This window comes from Pantherophis guttatus, chromosome 12 (genome assembly GCF_059756535.1).
Source record: "Pantherophis guttatus breed Tessera chromosome 12, ASM5975653v1, whole genome shotgun sequence".
Classification (NCBI taxonomy): Eukaryota; Metazoa; Chordata; class Lepidosauria; order Squamata; family Colubridae; genus Pantherophis; species Pantherophis guttatus.
Genome location: NC_142074.1, coordinates 11,436,211 through 11,459,834, shown reverse-complemented (window position 1 = coordinate 11,459,834; position 23,624 = coordinate 11,436,211). Strand labels below are relative to the sequence as shown.

Here is a 23,624-nt window from a genome sequence, read left to right as displayed (position 1 = left end):
CTTGCTTTGAAAGAAAGAAAAAAAGATTTACTTTTTTTTTAAAAAAATCTCCACGGTATATATTATTTTCCCCTCAAATAGCATGATACAACATTTCTTTAAGCAGAATGTTAAATGTCAAGGAAAAAGGCAATTAATCTACCGCATGCATATATTAGAGAGGCGCAAGGAACCCTTGGATTCTTAACATTGCATGCAGGATTCTGTTTTCTTTCTTTCTTTCTTTTCTTTTCTTTTCTTTTAAAAAAAGGGAAGTGAATTCCTGCAGGGAAATGGTTAATCTATTTTTAACTAAAGCTTACTTTTGTAATCTATCCAGTGCTTAGAGTTCTGTCATTGATCTATGATTTATGTGTTTTAAACCACTTCTTGGCTGCAGCATTGGTTTCTATCCAGAATGCTGGGCTGAATACTAATTGCGAGATCAAATTTATGCTGTTGGGCTAAAGCATCTGACGGGAGTTTTTCTCCAGGGCTCCCATAAAGCAGGCTAGGGTGGAAGCTTGTTGAAACCAGTTTTTCTAACCTCCCCACTCAGCATGTCCTTTTTAAAGGGCTTTATATGCCCAGAGTTAGGATTGATAGTTTATCTGAATTATTCCTGGCAAGGTCCATTGGGGGGGGGGGGGGGGGGGCTATAAGAAAGCTTTGGCCAAAAAAAAAAAAAAAGTTGAAAAGATTAAAGGCAAAGATTCAAGGGGTTATTTACAATCAATCTGGGGAAGCCTTTTTATTGTAATTGCTCACCCCTTCTTTGCAAGGACAAAAATTTCATTTTTTTTTTATTGTGGAGGATACGAGGGGAAAATAGAGGCAGAACTAAACAGAATGTTGAGCCACTACCCTGTTTTCCCCCAAAATAAGACATCCCCTGATAATAAGCCCAATCGGGCTTTTGAGTGCATGGCAATAAGGCCAAGAGCTTATTTCAGGTTCAAAAAAAATATATAAGACAGGGTCTTATTTTCGGGAAAATACGGTACGAATTTATCACGTTCTTCCTCTTTCCTATAAATAGCAACTCGGGAGGTTATCAAAATATTCCTGCCGTGCCCCCAAAACATTCCTATTCCAGCAGGCTGGCCTGGCCTGGCCTAACCTCTCTTTTAAATTGCTTTTTTAAATTTTAAATTTGTCTTATAAATTGGGGTGTTTTAAATTGGTTTTCTGGGCCAAAGGATTTAATGTATTTTAAATGGTTTTTAATGTTTGTATTATATGTATTTTATTTTCTGGCTGTTCACCGCCCTGAGTTCTTCGGGAGTAGGGTGGTATATAAATTTAATTAATTAATTAATTAATTAATAATAATAATAATAATAATAATAATAATAATAATAATGCACGGATTGAAGATAAGCAGCAAGAAAAAAATCACAAAGTACCGGGACTTGCAAATTGAAGTTGAGCGACTGTGGAAAAAGAAATTGTGTGTTGTCCCAATTGTAATTGGAGCCCTTGGAGCAATACCCAAAGGGCTACCCCGCTATTTAGAAGTTCTAAATTTACTGGACTTGAACATTTTGACTCTACAAAAAACCACCTTACTCAGAACAGCTTACATTCTCCGACGATACCTTAACAGTTCCTAGGTCCTTGGTCAGGACTCGAGCTGCTGAGCTATTAACCAGCCTCAAAGGCTGTGGATCTCACTAAAGATTAACCAATAATAATAATAATTCAACAGTAGGATTTGTCTTATCACCGGTTAATGGTCCTCCTTCAAGCCCAACTCATATGTCCAATTTTGGGGTCATGTTCTGCCCAATCCTCTCTTATCTGAACCCTTATAGATAGAACACCCCTCCTCTGAACAGCACAAAATTGTCCCCTGGCTAGGCTACCAGTCTGGAGGTTCCTTCAACCCAATATCTGCTTCTGATGGGCTACCATTTATTATGCAGTTAAGATCCATCCGTAAAGGTATGTAGCCAGGATGGCGAACCTATGGCACGCGTGCCCAAAGTGGCATGCAGAGCCATGTTGCCTGGCATGCGTGACGTCGCCCGTTACTCTTCCGGGTTTTTGGTGCCCATGCACACGCAATGATCATCTGGCTTTTTTGCACGCGGCAGTGCTGGAAACTAGAAGAGCTGGTCTTCCTGCGTGAGCATGCACGCCAGCCAGCTGATCATCGTGTTCGCATGCGTGCCAGAAACCCGGAAGAGTAGCTTGCTGAAACCGGAAGTTCAGTAGCTGAAACCAGAAGTTCATTTTCGGGCGTGTGCATGCGCCCTGGCCAGCTCCTTTTCTAGGTTGAGGCCCTGACATACGTGAAGCGCGTGCACGCATTCCCTTTTCAGTAGGTGCCGAAATGGTTCGCCATCCCTGGTATATAGTATAGCATATCTCAGGGACATGCAGGAAAAAATAAATGAATTCATGGCACTGGAAATATTTTCTCCTGTTTTGTATTATGTGCTCTTATTTTGACACATGTCGAGCAGGCAGTGTGATTTATGATAACTTCATAGCATAGCAGCCAATGTGCTAGAGTATGTTTATTAAGGGTAATGAAGTTTTTGCACAGATTGTCTCTTCTCTCTCTCTCTCTCCTTCCCTCCCTCCCTCCTCTTTTTCCCCCTCCCTGAAGATCAAAACATTAGCCACACATATATATTATGACTTTCCACAAACGTGGAAAGCATACAAGTGTGTCTATCAGGGGTAGGTTCTATTTACGTTTACTACCGGTTCACAGCGGGACCGCGCTCGTGCACTCGCTACAGTCTCGTGCGCATGTGCTCTTCTGTGCATGCGCAGAAGCATTTTAGTGACGTTTTACTACTGGTTCTATAGAACTGGTGCGAACCGGGGGCAACCCACTACTGGTGTCTATCTGTGTTAGACAGAGAAACACAACAAACCATTTCTGTCCCATCCTGGTTTCATGTACGTTCATTCATAACTTCATACGATCTGAATTTCAAACCATCAAATCATTTTATTTCAGTTTGAAGAAACCGTAGGTGAAAATTCACCCATTTTAAAACAGGGGGGGGGGATGCATTTTATTTCTCCAAACTCTTTATTTATTCATTTATTCAAAAAAAAAAAAAAAAAACCAACCACACCCCTCTACCTCCTAATCTGCACATTAGCCTGTGAATGGCAAATAAGGTCGGTCTGTTTAAAAATGGAGATTGAAAAAAAGATGGAACCATCTGGGGTTTGTTTGCATGGCATACAACTGAATCTCGGGAGTTACTGTCTTGTGCGAAACTGCTATTTGAGCATTAGCTGTCCCTTCCAACTGTGTGTGTGTGTGTGTGTGTGTGTGTGTGTGTGTGTGTGTGTGTATACACAGTAGCCGTGTCTCTGTTTATGTCATCTTTTTTAGGTTTTAGGATAAAAAACTAGAATACTGGTAGTGAAAAAGGAATGGAAAATGGTGGGAATGGGGGAAGACCTCCTGACTCTGTCCATGGTGCTGATTATCTAGTCATATCAGCAGGTTTTTGTGGGTATTTAGAGCAGAGGATGAAAGCATTTTCTTTGGGCATTTTTCCACTGGACATGTAAGAAGGATGGTGGGCAGAATTGAAAAATGGACAGCACATAGCTAGAGTAATGAGTTTTCATTTCCACCGAAAACAGGCTGTATACAAGTCTGGATGCGTTTTCCTGCATTCCTATTCTTAGTTACTTGTCCCCCTTTTTCTTTCTCTTTCCTCTTTCTCCAAGTTCTCCTCTTGGTCATGTGTCCCATGATTAAATTTTAGTGGGTGAAATCCTTGAGGATGAAACTTCATTTTTTGTGACTGTAATGGTCCATATTTTAAAAAAAAAGACTTGCAATAAAGGCAAATGCAGCCTTCCTTCCTTCCTTCCTTCCTTCCTTCCTTCCTTCCTTCCTTCCTTCCTTCCTTCCTTCTTTCCTTCCTTCCTTCCTTCCTTCCTTCCTTCATTCATACATACATTCCCCCCCCATCCTAAAAGAGTAGATGAGTGCCATGGAACAGGAATTGGCTATCTCATATCGTCTTATGTTTTGTCATATCATCTTATGTTTTGGAATACAACTGCATACAGAACATCAGGTTGTTTAGCCCATCCTAGATATTTGGTGAAATCATATTTTTTTTCTTCCTAGAGTTTTTGTTGCAAAAGCAGGGTCTGGCTTGGGGGGGGGGGAGTTTCAACAAAGTATCAATTCATTAGTTGCAACTCAGCTTCTCACCTGACCTGATATCATAGGCTGAGAGAGAATGACTGGTCCAAGGTCACCCAGCAGCTTTCATGCCTAAATTGGGACTAGAACTCATAGGCTAATTGAGTGATTGACCCAATGTTACAGAGCCAGCTTTCATGCCTAAAATGGGACTGGAATTCACCATCTCCTGGTGATCGACCCGAAGTTGCTCAGCTGGCTTTTATGCCTAAGGCGGGACTAGAACTCACTGTCTTCTGATTTATAGCCTGGTGTCTTCACCACTAGCCCAAATTGCCTCCCTTGCTGAAGTCACTTGCTTCTTCATAACATTCTGACTGATGCATTTACAAGCCACAGTGGAGTATTCCCAATGGTTAATTTTGTTCTTGAAAAAGAACTTGTCCAAACAAGTATATTTCTACATTAACAGATTAACAGAGTTGGAAGGGACCTTATAGGTCATCTAGTCCAACCCCCCACTCAAGCAGGAGACCCTACACCATTTCTAACAAATGGCAGTCCAATTTTTTCTTGAAAGTCTCCAGTGATGAAGCTCCCACAACTTCTGAAGGCAACTTCTGTTCCATTGGTTGATTGTTCTCATTGTCAGAAAGTTCCTCCTCGTTTCTAGGTTGAATCTCTCCTTGGTCAGTTTCCATCCATTATTCCTTGTCTGGCCTTCAGGTGCTTTGGAAAATAGCTTGACCCCCTCCTCTCTATGGCAGCCCCTCAAATATTGGAAGACTGCTATCATATCTCCCATGGTCCTTCTCTTCTCTTCACTAGACTAGCCATGCCCAGTTCCTGTAATCATTCTTCATATGTTTTAGTCTCCTCTGCACTTTTTCTAGAGTCTCAATATCTTTTTTATAGTGTGGTGACCAAAACTGGATGTAGTACTCTAGGTGTGGTTTTACTAGGGCTTTATAGAGTGGTATTAGTACCTCACTTGATCTTGATTGTATCCCTCTGTTAATGCAATTTAGGATTGTGCTGGCTTTTTGCCGCTGCACACTGCTGACTCATATTTAGCTGGTTGTCCACTAAGACTCCAAGATCCCTCTCACAGTTACTGCTATTAAGCTTGGTTTCACCCAGTTTATATGTGTGCTTTTGGCTTTTCTTACCTAAGTGTAAGACTTTACTTTTCTCTACATTGAATTCAGTGGTGGGATTCAAGTAATTTAACAACCGGTTCTCTGCCCTAATGATTTCTTCCAACAACCAGTTTGCCAAACTGCTCAGAAAGTTAACAACCGGTTCTCCCAAAGTGGTGCGGACTGGCTGAATTCCACCACTAATTGAATTTCATTTTGTTAGAAGGGACCCAGTGTTCATGTCTGTCAAGATTAGCATGATGAAAAGAATTTAAGATTTAAACTATTCAGAAGAATGAAAAAAAAAAAAAACAACCACAGGTTTGACCATGTCTGGTGTCATATTCTTATTTCAACCAGAAGAGGCAGATGAACATCAAAGAAGAGCCATGATTAAGTGGCCAAGCTAATGCTTGGCAGGAGGAACATCTCAGGTTCAATCCATAAAGCTCCATCTAAAGAAAAAAAACCTTGGAGAATAGAAGATGTGAAGGACCCTGATAATTTTGAGATACATGGGTAAAATAATTCAACATTGCTATAAGGATTATCAAGTTGCACTGATCATATTCCTGCATCATTGGGCTTCAGAATTCCCAGGGATGCAGCCATTCAGTAGAAATTAATTTCTCCTTGTCCTTTGGTTACAGCAGTTACTTTCGATTAGCAATGGTAGGAGGGAATAATTGCACTTCGGTTTTTAGGCTGTTCACATTCGTGCAAATCACAACTAATGTATGCAAATCACCCACAGCCAATAAGGTGTCATTCTGAGTCTTGCTAGTTTTGCAAGGCTGGGGCCAGCAAACACCCAGATTTAAATGTCAGTGTTCCAGAACAACCCAACTCCAATTAAAAACTCAGAGACAAGTGTCATCCCAAATCTTCCATTTATTGGAATAGGTATACTGGCACATCTGGGAAACCCAAATCTGAGAGTTCTGGGTTTTTGTTGTGGCTCCGTTGCCTGAGCCTGGGCTATCGACAGATGCAGACTCTGAGAGTGAGGGAGAGGAGTTGGCAAGGCCTCCCTCTCCAGGACCCTCCTCTCTGGCAATGCCTCCGGAGGACACCGAAGGCCAAAAGGTAGGCTCAGAGCCAAGCACGTCCCCGCAGCCACAGGTGGACAGCGATGAAGAAGATAAGTGCTGGCTAGATCCTTGACAGCGGCGCAGGGAGAAGCGTGCACAGCAGAGGGGAAGGCATGCCAGAGATTAGCTGAGTCACTGGACCACACCCCACAGGGTATAAATGTGGGTGTGGTGGCCGGTTCAGTTTGTGACGAGCAAAAACTAGAAATAATCCATGATCTCTGAATTACTGGACTTCTGCCTGCCTTGTCAGACTGCATTTGGACTAATCCTTGTATTGCTGAAACTTTGCCTGCTTTATCAGAATGCTTGCAGTCTAATCTTTGTTTTGTGTGAGTAAAGTCTGAATTGGCAGCTAGCCACTGGGTTGCTGCCAGCTTCAAAGACTTTGTCGTGTGGCTTATTAACTCCGGGCCGTCTGTGGGGTGCGTGTGTGGGACGGGGACAGAACAGTTTTCCCTCAAAAAATCAAAACCCCAAATCCAGCCGCTGCACCCATCACTCCATCACATGGCCCAATCACCATCCGTCCCAACGAGCCACCACTGCAACCACTCCTCCTCCAGATGCAGGAACACCCTGACCTTGACCAAAAAGAAGAATGCTATTATGTCTACCTACAACCTCTCTACTAAATCCCACCTCCTACTTTCCCAAGTGCAAGAAGGTGGCAGCATGGAAGCTTCCGGGGTTCATATGGCTTCCAAAGCTGACACAGTGTTTGTGATTTAAGCTGGGGAATTCTGGGAATTGAAGACCACACATCTTAAAGATTGCTCTAGTTTACTAATCGGGAAGCTTAGAAAGGCATAGAAGTAGAATCATTGTGCCTGGCAGAACCTAAAGAGACTTTGAAGGAGCATCTCTTCAGATGTTTACAGCATCTGTTGTGGTCCAAAAGTATACAACTTCAAGGCTTATTCAAATGAGGCAAGGTGAATGACCATTAAGAGAAATGTCTTTTCAACCATTAAACAGTCTTATTATGGTCTGCCCTGGATGGGATGGTGCAATGAATCAATCAATTTATTACAGTCTTAGACCAGAGACAAAGGGACACCGTGGCTCAGTGACTAAGACGCTGAGCTTATTGATCGAAAGGTCGGCAGTTCAGCAGTTCAAATCCCTAGTGCTGCGTAATAGGGTGAACTCCCATTACTTGTCCCAGCTTCTGCCAACCTAGCAGTTCGAAAGCACATAAAAAATGCAAGTAGAAAAAATTGGTGGGAAGGGAACAGCGTTCCGTGCACCTTTGGCATTTAGTCATGCCGGCCACATGATCATGGAGACGTCTTCGGACAGCGCTGGCTCTTTGATTTTGAAACAGAGATGAGCACTGCCCCCTAGAGTCAGGAAGGACTAGCATACATGTGCGAGGGGAACCTTTACCTTTAGACCAGAGACCAGAACAAATAAAAGCGCTGAGTAAATATACAACTAAAAATTCTAGTATGAAATAATAAACAACTAATAAAATCCAGTCTGTCAATTACATACGGTCTAACTATATACTACAATTACAATCCATATACTGTGTGGCCCATTGTAGGTTTGATGCCAAAAGGGAAAAGACTAAGCAGTGCAAAGGGTTTGCCATATTTGTTACGTAACATCACTATGGTGGAGAAGACATGCGTTTGTGACAAATCCCCAGTGCTGCTATGCAGAATCTGGCCACCTGTGCTGTAGTTATGGACTGTTCATCCTTAAACAGCCACTGAAGATAGGTAGTGTCGGAGCGACCAGGATACCTAGCAGTTATTGGCAGAATATGTTTTTTTCTAATCTTTGTGTAAATGGAATATCTAAGGAGCATGTGACCCACAGTCTAGTGGGATGATGTAGAACAGTGGTCACCAACTAGTGGTCCATGGACCACTGGTGGTCCGTGAGAAAATTTTGGTGGTCCGCAGAAAAATTATTTGCATTTTTTATATTGCATTAAATCAGGGGTCCTCAAACTATGGCCCCTGGGACGGATACGTGAAATGAACATTTGTGTTGCTGCAGAGAGTTTCCTCCTTTGGGGTCTTTTTGTATGGGTCGAAGGGGGGCAGAAATTCGGACTTGGGGTCTGCTTCAGCCTCCTGGTGCCGGGGTTTGGGTGAAGGCTGGAGGGAAGTGCCGCTGGTGGCGAAGAGCCGGAGGGCCTTATTCCAATGGGACTGCATCATGGCCTGGAACTGGCTAACCATCTCAGCCCGATGAGCCTCCAGGCGCCGGTACCTGGCCATGCACTCCCGCAAGTCTTCCCTCTGCTTCGAAAGCCTATGCTCCTAGTCCTCAGTGAGGTGCTTCTGCTGAGCCTCCTTCTCGGTCAGATCCAATTTGAACTGAGCTGTTTTGCCAACTTTTTCTCGTGGTGGCTGCTTAGCTCCAACAACTGCTTCCAACTGTTGGGGCCCTAAGGAGCCCGGGCGGGCAGGCAAGGAGTTGGCCACACCCTCCCAGTCACATGACCAACTAGCCATGCCCACCCAACAGTTCATTAGGCAGATCATATTAGTGGTCCGCGGGATTTAAAATTATGAATTTAGTGGTCCCTGAGGTCCGAAAGGTTGGTGACTCCTGATGTAGAAGACGTATGGGTGGGGCTACATCAGCTCAGGATTTTACATTGTGCCTTGGGAGATTTATTGGGCATCAAGATTGTCCTTAAATCTTTTATGATTAAAGACAGATCCAACCTCGAACTAAGGAGATGTTTTCCTGACAATGAGAACAATTAATCAGTGGAACGGCTTGCCACCAGAAGTTGGGGACGCTCCAACACTGGATGGTTTTTCAAAAAGAGACTAAAGAGCCATTTGTCAAGAATAGAATAGGGTTGCCCGCTTGAACAGGGTGTACTAGGTGGCTCAGTGGCTAAGACACTGAGCTTGTCGATCAGAAAGGTTGGCAATTTGGCGGTTCAAATCCCTAGTACAGGTCTCCTGCGTGACCCAGGGGGTTGGACTAGATGACCTCCAAGGACCCTTCCAACTCTGTTACTGTACCTCCAAGGTCCCTTCCAGTCCTGTAATCCTAAACTCTATCAAAACGTATTTATCTTAGAGCTACCCAATAACGTTCATTTTTTCCAGGTCTCAGGAAAACGAACCTTGGTAGTGCAGTGGATTCTGGGGTTCCAAATGAATGAAAATAAAAAGACTCCATTTGTTGGAGGGGGGGCCAGACACTGGAGGGTTCACACGGCAGTCAAAAAGCCAATTTTTGGCTTCTTTCATATGGTTACACTTTGGATTAAGCTCGGCATGGTGTGTTTGGCCTGCAGTTGTGGGTAGAATTGAGGCGGACTTTGTTCCTGCAGAAATCCAGCTGTGAGAGGTTAGCAAGTTGTGTGTGAAATCAGCAGCCCACCGAGCTTCAGGGCTGGGACGTCTTCCAGTGTGTGACTCTCCTTCCTTCATTGTTCATCTTCTTTAATCCATCCTGAGACTTTTTCTTTCTGTTTTTTTTTTTTTTAACAAAATCTCTTTCTTGTCTGTTGGGATACTAGGATAGACAGCAGGTCCTCGACTTACAACTCTTCATTTAGTGACCATTCAAAGTTACAACGGCACTGAAAAAAAGTGAAGCTCTGTCCCTTTTTCACACTTATGACCTTGGTCAAAAAGAGGGCTGTGAAAATATCTACAGATCCCTCACATCCTGGACATCCTGAAAAAGTGTGTTTTCTAAAATTAGCTAATAACACCACTTTTTTTTTTTGCAGTAGTATCATAAAAATATATATCAATGGAAAGATAATTTAATCAAGAATGTAATGCAATCACTTTCATGAAGGATTTGCTATTAGAATAGCAGTTACAGTAGAAAGAAGAAAAGTGAAACACATAGAAAAAACAAGATATACCAAAATGATCACCATAGAAAAAATGAGATATACAAAAATGATCACCATGTCAGTTAATACTTAATTGGGTAACCTTTAGCATGAATTACGGCCTTACAATGTTTTCCCATGGGGTGAACCAAGTCTTTTAGTTCTGCAACTGTTCTAATGTAAAACCAAGATTGAATGATGGCTTCTATTAACTGGGTTTTATTGCTGGGTCGCTTCTGACTAACAAGTTTCTTTAGTCGGCTCCATAGATTTCCAATTGGGTGAAGGTCTGGGCTATTCCCAGGCCATTCCAGCAGTGGAATAGGATTATCTTGAAACTCCCCCCAAAAAGTGGTGTTATTAGCCATCGAACCTCAAAAATACACTTTTCCCAAAAGGTTTCCACAGTTTTGGCCACTACTGTATATTATGAAGACACAGTAGTACATCTCTTCCATTTTTCTCCTTCCTTCATTTGGGCCTGTGCCTCTGTCAGAGGTCTTCAAACTTGGCAGCTTTAAGACTTGTGGACTTCAACTCTCAGAATTCTCCAGCCAGCTATGCTATGCTATGCTATGCTATGCTATGCTATGCTGGCTGGAGAATTCTGAGAGTTGAAGTCCAAAAGTCTTAAAGCTGCCAAGTTTGAAGACCTCTGCTCTATGTCATTCTTTTCTTAAAACTGGCCACTTCTATAGAAAACAGGGTGTCTAATGAGATTTTGCTGGCACTCTGAGCGTGCCAGCTGTGGCCAGGTAACATGTTGCAAGCAGCCAATAAATCTGGCTGTTCAGAAACTTCCAGGAACAAGTTTTATTTCCTCTCCGTGCTTCGGCCTCAGGAACTGTGTGCAGTCATGCATCTGTTTTTTCACAGGAGAACCTGGTTCCCACCCAACCCCCTATTTCCCAGCCAGGACTTGCACACTGAAGCAGGTGAGAATGAGGGGGGCTGGAGAAGGGGGGAAAGGAAAAAAGGAAAAAGGGAAAGAAAAGAAAGAAGAAAAAGGAAAAGAGAAAAGAAAGAAAATAGAAAATGTACTAACAATTCGGAAAAACTTGTCACATTAGTCAGCTATACATAATAAGTTCTGACTATCTTTGCATGCACTTCCACTTTTGAGAACGTGGACATCTGTTAAATGTCTGTTTGAAATGCCAACTGCTATGCACAATCGATGCCTTAAATTTGGACTGGAGTAACACTATGTTTATACTAAAATATACTATAATACTATATATATATATAGTATTATAGTATATTATACTATAATTACTAATATACTATCTATCTATCTATCTATCTATCTATCTATCTATCTATCTATCTATCTATCTATCTATCACCTGTCTGTCTATCTCTATTTCTATCTTTATCTATCATCTATCATCTATCATCTATCATCTATCATCTATCTATCTATCTATCTATCTATCTATCTATCTATCTATCTTATCTCTCTCTCTCTCTCTCTCTCTCTCTATCTATCATCAATCATTGATCATCAACTATCATCTATCTATCTACTATATCTATCTATCTATCTATCTATCTATCTATCTATCTATCTATCATCTATCTATCTCTATCTTTATCTCTCTCTCTCTCTATCTGTTTATCTATCATCTATCATCTATCTATCTCAACATATATACTCTTCAAAGGACCTGAGGACAGGACAAGAAGCAATGGATGAAAACTTATGAAGAAGGAAAGATCAAACCTAGAACTAAGGAGAAATTCCTGACATCAATTAATCAAGGGAATAGCTTGCCTTCAGAAATTGTGGGTTCTCCATCACTGGAGGCTTTGAAGAAGTGACTGGACAACCATTTGTCTGAAATGCTATAGGATTGGACTAGAAGACCTCTGTAATTCTGTATTCTGTTCGGCAAATCCACCTTCGCACAAGAAGGTCTCCCACATTTCTGCATCTTTTCCAAGGTGCTTTATCATTTCTTGAGAGTATCTGTTGCTGATGTTTCAGAGTATCCTTTAAAGTAGACAAGGTGGAAGTGATTTTATTTATTTTAATTTATTAGCTACCCAACACTAATGTGGAGATGTTCCTGGATCTCTGGTTACATCTCTATCCATCATTCAGCCTGCATCCCTGGCTGTCCACAGTTCCTGATAAAGGAAATGCTCCTAGGTTTTAAAGAAAGCATAAGAAGCCAAAGAATCTGCAGGCAATTTGCAAGGGTGGTGGTGGGGCTGCATGACAGCAAAACAGGAGTTGACATTCCAGTAAATACTATAAAAGGTACAAGAACCTGCACCCGAGCCATGAGGATTTTATTTATTAATTCTTCATTTATTTATTTAACTTCAATGCCACCCATCTTGCCGAGGCAACTCAAAATAACTCAAGGTGACTCAAAATGAATTTTCTCCAAATATTCTCCGGGGGGGTGGGGGGTGGAGAGGGAGGAGAGAAAATAATCATAACCAATTTCCTTTTTCAGCAAGTCAAAGGAGAGTAATTGAAGCAGAATATGCACCCAATAATTGTTCCTGAACTTCTCTGGATGGGACACAAATCAGATTGGCACAGCAATGCTGGACTACATGCAGAGAGCTAGCCCAGAGCACAGTGGTTTGTGTGACAGTTTCAACAGCTTGGCGCAATCATTTCACCAGTTCACAATCCAAATCTTATGGAGCGGTCGTTTGTAAAGCTGGGGTAACTGAGTTGAGTGGCAGAATCGCAAAATATAAACATCAAAACGCAAGAACACGTCTGTTGGATTAGGGCCAAGGTCTATTTGTCAACTCTGGGATCTCCTACCAAAGGTTCATCAGGTCCTGGAGATGTTTATTGAAGGTCCATTGGGCAATTGCCCTCTCTCACTGTCACACTTTTCAGCAGCAGGCATTCGTTGGATGCTACACGTTCTTTTTTAGATCGCATTAACAGCTGCCCTGTTTTTCATCAATTGGCTTCATTGCTCTGGATCTCCATCCAAGACAATGTATTTTTGGAACAGAAAATTCCATAATAATAAATTAGTTGCAGATTATTCTCTCCCAAACCTATTATAAATCTATTTCAGCGAGCGATTTTGGATATTAGTATTGTATGAGAGAAGAGGAAGAGGCGGGCATCCATTTTCTCTACGATGAGCATCATTTTTAAAGCTTTCGCCTTGTCTCCAATCCCTGCTGTGCCTTAAAAGAATAAAAATAAAAACAGAGTATCACAGGACTGTGCAGCATAATTGTGCTGGGAAGATGCACTTTTAAACGAAAAAGAGAACTAGAAAGATGTGGTAGGAATGCCTGTTTTTATTGCAGTTAATGGCCAATCAATGCAACCCACAGAAATAAAAAGACACTAAACAAACAATGCAACTAAAAAATACACAACACTTCATCAAATTAAACAATGTGGGGAAGTGAAAAGGCATATCTCCTAGTTACACCTAAAATCAAATTTTTATAAATCCTGTCATAAAACAAAATAAAATAAACAGTTACTTATCATCAGGAGTGTGCATAGACATATTTATAGAACCAAATGGCAGAAAGTGAAGAGGAACTAAGGAGCCTCTTGATGCGGGTAAAGGAAGAGAGTGCAAAAGTTGGCTTGAAATCAACATTAAGAAAACTAAGATCATGGCATCTGGCCCTATCAATTCTTGGCAAATAGATGGGGAAGAAATGTAGGTAGTGACAGATATTATTTTACTGGACTCCAAGATCACCTCAGATGGGGATTGCAGCCAAGGAATTAAAAGACGCTTGCTCCTGGGGAGGAAAGCAATGGCAAATCTAGACAGCATACTAAAAAGCAGAGATATCACCCTGCCAACAAAAGTGAGTATAGTCAAGGCTATGGTTTTCCCAGCTGCAATGTATGGCTGTGAAAGTTGGACCATAAGGAAGGCTGAGCGCCAAAGAATTGAGGCCTTTGAACTATGGTGCTGGAGAAGACTCCTGCAAGTCTCTTGGACTGGAAGGCGATCAAACCGGTCAGTCCTAGAGGAGATCAACCCTGACTGCTCTTTAGAAGGCCAGATCCTGAAGATGAAACTTAAATACTTTGGCCACCTAATGAGAAGGAAGGATTCACTGGAGAAGAGCCTAATGCTGGGAAAGATTGAGGGCAAAAGAAGAAGGGGACAACAGAGAACGAGGTGGGTGGATGGAGTCACTGAAGCAGTAAGTGTGAGCTTAAATGGTCTCCAGGGGATGGTAAAGGACAGGAAGGCCTGGAGGAAAGTTGTGATGGGTCGGACACAACTTCACAACTAACAACAACATAGAACCAAAACCTTTGATTCGTTTCTTTCTGCATTTGGGGATATATATTTTTTTTAAGTAAAATTATTTTAAGATGAACTTAAATTGTCTTATTTTAACCAGGCTATTGTTGAACATTATCATGTTCCACACCATTTTCAGCAGCAAGTTCTTGAAGGATTTCAGGAGGCCCCCCAAAATGAAACTATGAGCCATAGACGGTCCAAGAGTTGAGTTAATTACTCTTGCTGCAGACCTATTTCAGAAAGATGCTAGAATTCCATGAACCTATTGGGTTGTCCATTTGGCACACAATCCAATTCTACAATAGCCCTTTTGGGGATGAAAGGGACAACTCAAATAAGGACCCGAAGAAGAACACCATTTGCTCTACTGTTGAAACCTCTTTGGTGAAAGTACATATTAAGATCAGACCCTTTGAAAGGTCCTACGGAGAAATTGAAATAAGAAATTTGGTGAACACCTAACAAATGCTTTCCTACAGTGATGGACTCTGTGTTTTTGTTTTTTTTTTCCTTATCTGGTGTATCTGACATAGGTTTTGGTCTCTTGGTGAAAAAAATAACTTCCTGTTTCAACAGCCCTGTTTATTGTGAATTACGAGGGAAGGGAAAAGCAGGAAACGGAAGAAAGAAAAAGTGAAATTCAATATTTAGTGCTACATTCTGTCTCCTCCTGAGATATTTTAGAGAAAACAACCTCTTCTGCTTCCTATACCCTGAGGACTATTTCATAGTCCACATTTTCTACACCATGAGAAAATGAGCTTCTTGTAGTTGTTTTGGAAGAAGACCAACTGTGGCAGATATTGTTGCGGTAGCTTTTTCATTCAAGGTTTTTTTTTTTTTACCAGTCATTTCATTTTATTATTGTTGTTTTAATACATCCATTCTTTTTGAAAATGATTACCCTGGATAGATCAGAACCACTGATGAGAACAAATTTTATTAGGGGAAATTACTACCAACTGGCTAACTTAAATCATGTGTTTTCCAACCAATTAAGTTACTTAAAAGTCCTAGAGGTAAAAACAGACAAGCATGAGTTCTTAGCAGGGGTGAAATCCATCAGGTTCTGACAGAACCGGTAGTGGAAATTTTGAGTAGTTTGGAGAACCGGCAAATACCATCTCTGGCTGGCCCCAGAGTGGAGAGGGAATGGAGATTTTGCAGTATCCTTCCCCTGCCATGCCCACCAAGCCACACCCATCAAGCCACACCATGCCCACCAAGCCATGCCCACAGAACCAGCAGTAAAAAAAATCAGATTTCACCACTGGTTCTTAGGTTATATATTATATACCGTATGGTATAGGGTTTCTTGCCTGAGCAGGGGATTGGACTAGAAGACCTCCAAGGTCCCTTCCATCTCTGTTATTCCATTATTGTTATTATATTCACAACAATGTAAGACGCCCTCTCTCAACAGAGGAGGAAGGATATGATGTCATCTATCTCCAATCTACAACACAGTCCTTAGAACAGTTCCAAGAAGGCTCCATACCCATTTGCACCACTCAGGTGACCCTGAGGACACAGGTAAACCTCCAGGTGGCCTTAACGACCCACTAAAAGAATGCAAATGACCAGCTGTCTGCATGGAACATAAATCCTTCCATTCCCCACCATCCAGTCAGAGCTGAAGAAGCTTCTTGGACGAGAAGCGAAACGTCTTCAAAGAAAAACCAGAAAGTCCATTTGCCGCCTAAAAAAGCACCTTTGGGATAACTATGACTGAGAATCTGCATAGACATTCAACAATGTAAAACCACAGCTGCCAGTTCTTTACTGCTGTTGGCCTTTCATACACATCAAATTCACTCCTAGGAACCTAGGATGCCATTATGTATTGGTATAATATGTGTATGGATCCAAGGAGTTTGGCCTATTGCAATTGACAGATGGAAATTTTGTCAATGCTCAGATTTCTTAAGTGCCATCCAAGATTGCTTTGTTACTGTTATGGGGTTGGTTACATAGTTAGCCAGATGTTTCTACTGCATTTGGCATTTTTATCCACCTCCTGAATCCTGTTGTTTGAAGGCATTAAAGGTATGTTGCAGGATATAATCTGTTCTAAATCAAGCTGCCCTTTTGCAATGGACTGATGGTGATTTTGTCAATGCCACCGGTAGTCAAGTAGTGCTCCAGATGTTTTTGGGGATTGTCCTATGGGCCCTGTCTTTGCTTTCTTTTGACCCACCTTTTCTATTTGTAGCAATTTGTAATTAATGAGTTGTGATTCTCTCCATTTCTGTTGGGTCCAAGTGTTTTCCCAATCTTTTGATATGTCTTTATTATCATTGTTGTTATTTAGAGGTCTAAGTCTCTCTTTGACTTTTCAATACTCAATGTACTCTTGTAAGGTAGATTAGATGAAGAGTATATTTATTTATTTATTTATTTATGTTATTGAATTTGTATACCGCCCTACTCCCAAAGGACTCAGGGCGGTGAACAGCCATAGAATAAAACATATAAATACAAAATTTATAATGAGCCATGGTGGCACAGTGGTTAGAGTGCAGTACTGCAGGCTACTTCTGTTGATCACCAGCTGCCAGCAGATCGAATCTCACCAGGCTCAAGGTTGACTCAGCCTTCCATCCTTCAGAGGTGGGTAAAATGAGGACCCAAATTGTTGGGGGCAAGGGGTTTGACTCTGTAAAACCCCTTAGAGAGGGCTGTGAAGCACTGTAAAGCGGTATATAAATCTAAGTGCTATTGCTATTGTTATATCACTAATTCATTAGCAATACTTCATTACTAATGAAAGATGATGCATTGTACGTGATCCATGTAAGGATTTTTTGTTTACAGGTAGTCCTCGACTTACGACCACAATTGAGCCCAAAATTTATGTTGTTAAGTGAGACATTTGTTAAGTGAGTTTTGCCCCATTTTATGACCTTTCTTTTTTCTTTTTTCTAATTTTTAACTTTGATTTATATGCCGCCCTTCTCCGGAGACTCAGGGTGGTTTACAATACCTCCGTTGTTAAGTGAATCGCTGAAATTGATAAGTTAGTCACCCGGTTGTTAAGGGAACCCGGCTTCCCCATGGACTTTGCTAGTCAAAAGGTCGCAAAAGGGATCAAATGACCTTGGGACACAACAATGGTCATAAATACGAGTCAGTTGCCAAACATCTGGATTTTGATTACATGATCATGGGGATGCAACAGAGATGATGACTGTGAAAGTTGGTCCTAAATCATTTTTTTCAGTGCTGCTGTAACTTCGAATGGTCACTAAATGGACTGTTGTAAGTTGAGGACAACCTGTACTGAGTTACATAAATACAGGCGGTTTCAGGGACAAAACCAAATTATGATTGATTTTAACACATTGAGGAAGTTTAAAAGATCTCCAGTCTCAATGGCCAGTTTATTTCCAAATTTAACATTTGGATTTAAGGCTAAAGCATAATAATAATAATAATAATAATAATAATAATAATAATGATGATGATGATGATGATGATGATGATGAAGAAGAAGAAGATGATGATTGATACTTAGGACGCTGGCAGCAACCCGTATCAACCATTAGCACCAGTCAATGGTATTTGTGATGCATTTTTAAATGTTCAGTTGACTGAGCTTCATGTTTAATGAATAAAATAAATAATAATAGTAATAATAATAATATATAATATATATTATATGATATATATGCTATATAATATATATACTTATATAATATATAGTATATGATATAATATATAATAATATATAATATATAATAAGTTATCACAGTTGTCGAAAACCGAAAAGTACAATTTATTGATATCGCAGTACTAGGAGACACCAGAGATGAAGAAAAAGAACTGGAAAAAATCATGAAATATCGCAACCTGGCGATCGAAACTACACGGCTATGGATGAAACATGTCACAGTGATACCCATTGTCATTGGGGCACTTGGTACCATGTCCAAGAATTTTATAACATACATCAGCAAATTGCAGCTTCCTGCAATAACACCAGCGGAACTGCAAAAAACTGGGCTACTTGGAATATCGTACATCTTAAGAAGGTACTTGGTTGATACCTAGGACGCTGGCAGCAACCCATATCAACCATTAGCACCAGTCAATGGTATTTGTGATGCATTCTTGAATGTTCAGTTGACTGAGTTTCATATTTAATGAATAAAGCAAGTGTGAAATCCAGCAGGTTCTGAAAGGTTCTGGAGAACCAGTAGCGGAAATTTTGAGTAGTTCGGAGAACCGGCAAATACCACCTCTGGCTGGCCCCAGAGTGGGGTGGGAATGGGGATTTTGCAATATCCTTCCGCTGGAGTGGGGTGGGAATGGGGATTTTCCAATACCCTACCCCTGCCACGCCCACCAAGCCACACCACACCCACCAAGCTACACCCACAGAACCGGTAATAAAAAAATTTGAATTTCACCACTGGAATAAAGCTTAATAATAATAATAATAACAACCACAACAAAACAACAACAACAACAACAACAAAAACAACAAAAACAAAAACAACAATAATTGTTATATTTATTATTATATTTATTGTATTATTATTTTATAAAATACATCAACAAATTGCAGCTTCCTGCAATAACACCAGTGGAACTATAAACAGGTACTTGGTTGATACCTAGGACGCTGGCAACAACCCGTATCAACCATTAGCACCAGTCAATAGTATTTGTGATGCATTCTTGAATGTTCAGTTGACTGAGTTTCATGCTTAATGAATAATGATGATGATGATGATGATGATGATGATGATGATAATAATAATAATAATAATAATAATAATAATAATAATAATAATCCATTTAAAGAAGATATTGGTTGATACCTAGGATGCTGGCAGCAACCCGTATCAACCATTAGCACCAGTCAATGGTATTTGTGACACATTTTTGAATGTTCAGTTGACTGAGTTTCATGTTTAATGAATAAAAGAGAATAAATGATAATGATGATGATAAATAATAATAATAATAATAATAATAATAATAATAATAATAATGTACTTGGTTGATACCTAAGACGCTGGCAGCAACCTGTATCAACCATTAGCACCCATCAATGATATTTGTGACGCATTTTTGAATGTTCAGTTGACTGAGTTTCATTTTTAATGAGGATAATAATAATAATAATAGACTAGCCATAATAAATCAGAAATAATCCTAAACCTTCATTCTACTAGATAAAGGAATATAGCTAAAATACGTGTTAACTTGCTTTTCTGTTGTACATGCCTGCACCCATGGACCTCAGCCTTCTACAGTCAACAGCCTCTATGAAAAGAACACTTGTACAGCTTCAAATAGAGACAAAATAGTTCTTCTCATGAAAGCAATTTCTGTTTTCAAGGAAAGGAGGCATTTCTTAAAATAGTCGCGTCCCTCCTTCCAGTGGGTTTCTGCTGAGTTCGGGACCTTTTGCCAATATCATTTTACACATCTGACCAAAACCAGTAGCATTTGCATAGCGGGGAAAAAAAAACAACATTGAAGCAACATTGCCTAATGTCTTTAAGTTCCTGAAGGGTTGTGGGTTTTGACTGCAAAGTATGTAAGGGACCACTAGACAGGAAATCTTCTTTTGGAGCTTTTTTTTTTTTTAAAGTCAGATGGTGAGAGATGGTACTCTTCCTTTATCAGTGGTTTTGCCAGAGAGGTTTCAATTAGTAAGTGATGAGTGCTAGGAACTTGAGGAGTTTTGGGAAAACAACTTAAAAAAAAAACAACCTTGGAATTATTTACAAAGAAAATTTATCTCAGCCCTCTGAAAGTTAGTTTTTTGTTTTTTTGTTTGCCGAACTAAAAAGGAGACAGCTAGAATTGTTCCTGATTTTCTCAGAATAAAAATTCCTCCAAAAAGACTTATTTTAAAGATCCAGGATAGGACTGACACATGACGGAGATCGCCACCACCCATCGCCATCGTCGCCGCCCATTGCCGCTGCCACCTATCGCCGCCTCCGCATGCTCCATTTTTGGCCTGTTCCAGGAGGCGGGGATCGCCGCCGCCACCTATCCCCACCGCCTGGAATGGGCCAAAAATGGGGCATGTGGAAGCCGAAAACGGGATGTATGGAAAATGGGATGTACGGAGGTGGCAATAGGTGGCAGCGGCAATGGGCAGCGATGGTGGCGATGGGTGGTGGTGATCCCTGGAACAGCTGATAGGTGGTATTCCAGGAAGCAACTACCAATCAGCTGCTTGCGCTAAATCAGGCTGAAGCTGACCAGGCTGTTTGCTGTTTGCTGCAAGGAGGCAAATTCCTGGGAGGCAGAGGCAGATTTTTCTTCTTCTTGTTTTCCTCCCCAAAAGCTAGGTGTGTCTTATATTCTGGTGAGTCTTATAGTCCGAAAAATACAATCATGATTCTTGATGTATCTTTTCTTTTATGTACACTGAGAGCATATGCACCAAGACAAATTCCTTGTGTGTCCAATCACACTTGAAAAAAATCTATTTTATTCTATTCTGTTCTGTTCTGTTCTGTTCTGTTCTATTTGTATGTTCGCACATCACACTAAATCATAGTTTGTTTAAAACTGATCTGTTGATTAAGCTATAATGACCCTGTTGACAGTCACACTGAACCTGGTAATGGAAAGGATTTGAGTTATTCATTTTGGGCTGATCAGGAGAAAGTCTCCCTTATACGTATTGATGCAGAGCAAATAATTCCCTAGCATCCCATAATACCAAGAAAACCTTTTTTCCTTTCCTTTTCTTTCCTTATTTCTTGAACCACCGGTGCCAATTTTCTAGTCTCTGATCTGGGAAACACAAACAAATCTGAGCAATGACAATTTAGATCTTTACATTTCCATATTTATAAAGGCTTCCTCTTCGAGGGTGGAATGATTTTTTTTTTCTGAAGGGCTCCCTCTGTTGACAAACAGCACAGTTTGCATTTTGAAGAAGTCAAATTCAGGAAAGAAAAACAGGAAACCTCTCCAATAGATCCAGATGAATGTTTTTATGATATTGGAGTGTCAACAACAAGACAAATAGAATAGAATAGAATAGAATAGAATAGAATAGAATAGAATAGAATAGAGTAGAGTAGAGTAGAGTAGAGTAGAGTAGAGTAGAGTAGAGTAGAGTAGAGTTTAGAACAGAACAGAACAGAACAGAACAGAACAGAACAGAATAGAGTAAAGTTTAGAACCGAACCGAACCGAACCGAACCAAATAGAATAGAATTTTTTATTGGCCAAGTGTGATTGGACACACAAGGAATTTGTCTTGGTGCATACAATCTCAGTGTACATAAAAGAAAAGCTATGACCCTAGGACGCTGCAACAGTCATAAGTATGAACCCGTTGCCAAGCATCTGAGTTTTGATCACATGATCTTGGGGACGCTAACTGTGAAAAACGGTCATGTCACTTTTTTCAGTGCCATTGTAACTTTGAACAGTCATTAAATGAACTGTTGTAAGTTGAGGACTATCTGTATAACAAAGTAACAGAATACAAGGAGATCACTTTGGAATGTAAGTTGTGTATAGGTGTACGTCTGTCTGTGTTTGTGTCTGATTGTGCTTAAGGAGAGCCTTGCAAATGAAAACATAGCACACGGGGCAAAGAATTCTAAGGTCGCACATATGTGCTATTCGTTCCCAACTCTAGGTGGCGGTGCTTATTTCTGTTTCAAAGCCGAAGAGCCAGCGCTGTCCGAAGACGTCTCCGGGGTCATGTGGCCGGCATGACTAAATGCCGAAGGTGCATGGAGCACTGTTATCTTCCCACCAAAGGTGGCCCCTATTTTTCTACTTGCATTTTTTACGTGCTTTCGAACTGCTAGGTTGGCAGAAGCTGGGACAAGTAATGGGAGCTCACCCTGTTACGCGGCACTAGGGATTTGAACCGCTGAACTGCCGAACAAGCTCAGCATTTTAGCCACTGAGCCACCGCGCCCCTTAAAAGACTTCCACCAAAGATCTTTGACACCATATGCGGTTTTATCCAACACAACTAATTTCTCAAGTAGAGTGAATTAAAATCCCAGATCAATTCCAATTTTTAAACGACTGGATTTGTGTTTATTCGGGTTTGTGGATGGCAGCTCAGTAAGGTAACCAGCAAACGATTTTCTAAACATTTCTATAAATGTTTGTAATAACTGTTTTAAAATGGAACTGAAATCTGTTTTTTTTAGAAAAAGAACAATGCGAAACGGTGGGTTTTCCATTTCAAAGCATTCCTGTATCCTTCTAAACTGCTTTATCTATTCTAATAAGGATTCTGATTGTGGGATTTAAACAAGATGAATGAAAACCTGACTGAGCCCAACGGGAAGTAGAATATTTTGCAAAAACAGTGAGAGAACGAAATATGGGATACACGACACAAGCGTTAAGAGAGACTCCTCTCTCCTATAAATAACAACAATAAAAATAATTAAACTCCACAGCTGACCAATTTGCAGTTTGCCTGCCCTGTATTCACTAATGTTAGCAAGGCCCAACTTTGAGTTCATGAATGAACTCAAACGAACCACTATCTCTCAACCCAGCCTCCCTCACAGGGTTGCTGTTCTGGGGTTATAACAGCAGGCAGATTGTTATTATTCAGGGATTCCTTCTAAAGGAAAACTATGGAATCAAACAATAAAGAAGAACCAAAACATTCTTGTAGCTTTGTGGATGAAGGACAAGATAGATGATAGATAGGCAGACAGATGACAGACAGACAAGTAATGGATGGATAGTTAGATAGTTCTGGGATGGATAGATAGATAGGTGATAGATAGACAGACAGATAGATAAAGGATGGATGGATGGATGGATGGATGGATGGATGGATGGATGGATGGATGGATAGTTAGATAGACAGACAGACAGACAGACAGATAGATAGATAGATAATGGACATAGGTAGACAAAAAGATAGATGTTGTAAGGATGAATAGATAGGAGAGAGAGAGAGAGAGAGATACAGACAGACAGACAGACAGAGACAGACAGATGCACGCTGGACAGATGGATGGATGGATTGATTGATAGGAGATAGATAGATAGATAGATAGATAGATAGATAGATAGATAGATACAGACAGATAGACAGACAGACAGACAAGATAGATAAATGCTGGCTGGCTGGCTGGCTGGCAAGAAAGAAAGAAAGAAAGAAAGAAAGGAAAGAAAGAAAGAAAGAGAAAGAAAGAAAGGAAGGAAGGAAGGAAGGAAAGAAAG

At 40.7% G+C, this 23,624-nt stretch overlaps 1 long non-coding RNA gene across 2 annotated transcripts in view; it reads left to right on the top strand.

Annotated features, from left to right (window-relative positions):
• Nucleotides 1-11,142, top strand: part of LOC132711966 (uncharacterized) — a 79,065-nt gene extending 67,923 nt beyond the window's left edge. For both annotated transcript variants that reach the window (XR_009622672.2, XR_009622671.2), the window contains exon 3: nucleotides 11,044-11,142. This is a non-coding gene — a long non-coding RNA (uncharacterized LOC132711966). The remainder of the gene's footprint in view (nucleotides 1-11,043) is intronic.
• The last annotated feature ends 12,482 nt before the right edge of the window (nucleotides 11,143-23,624 follow it).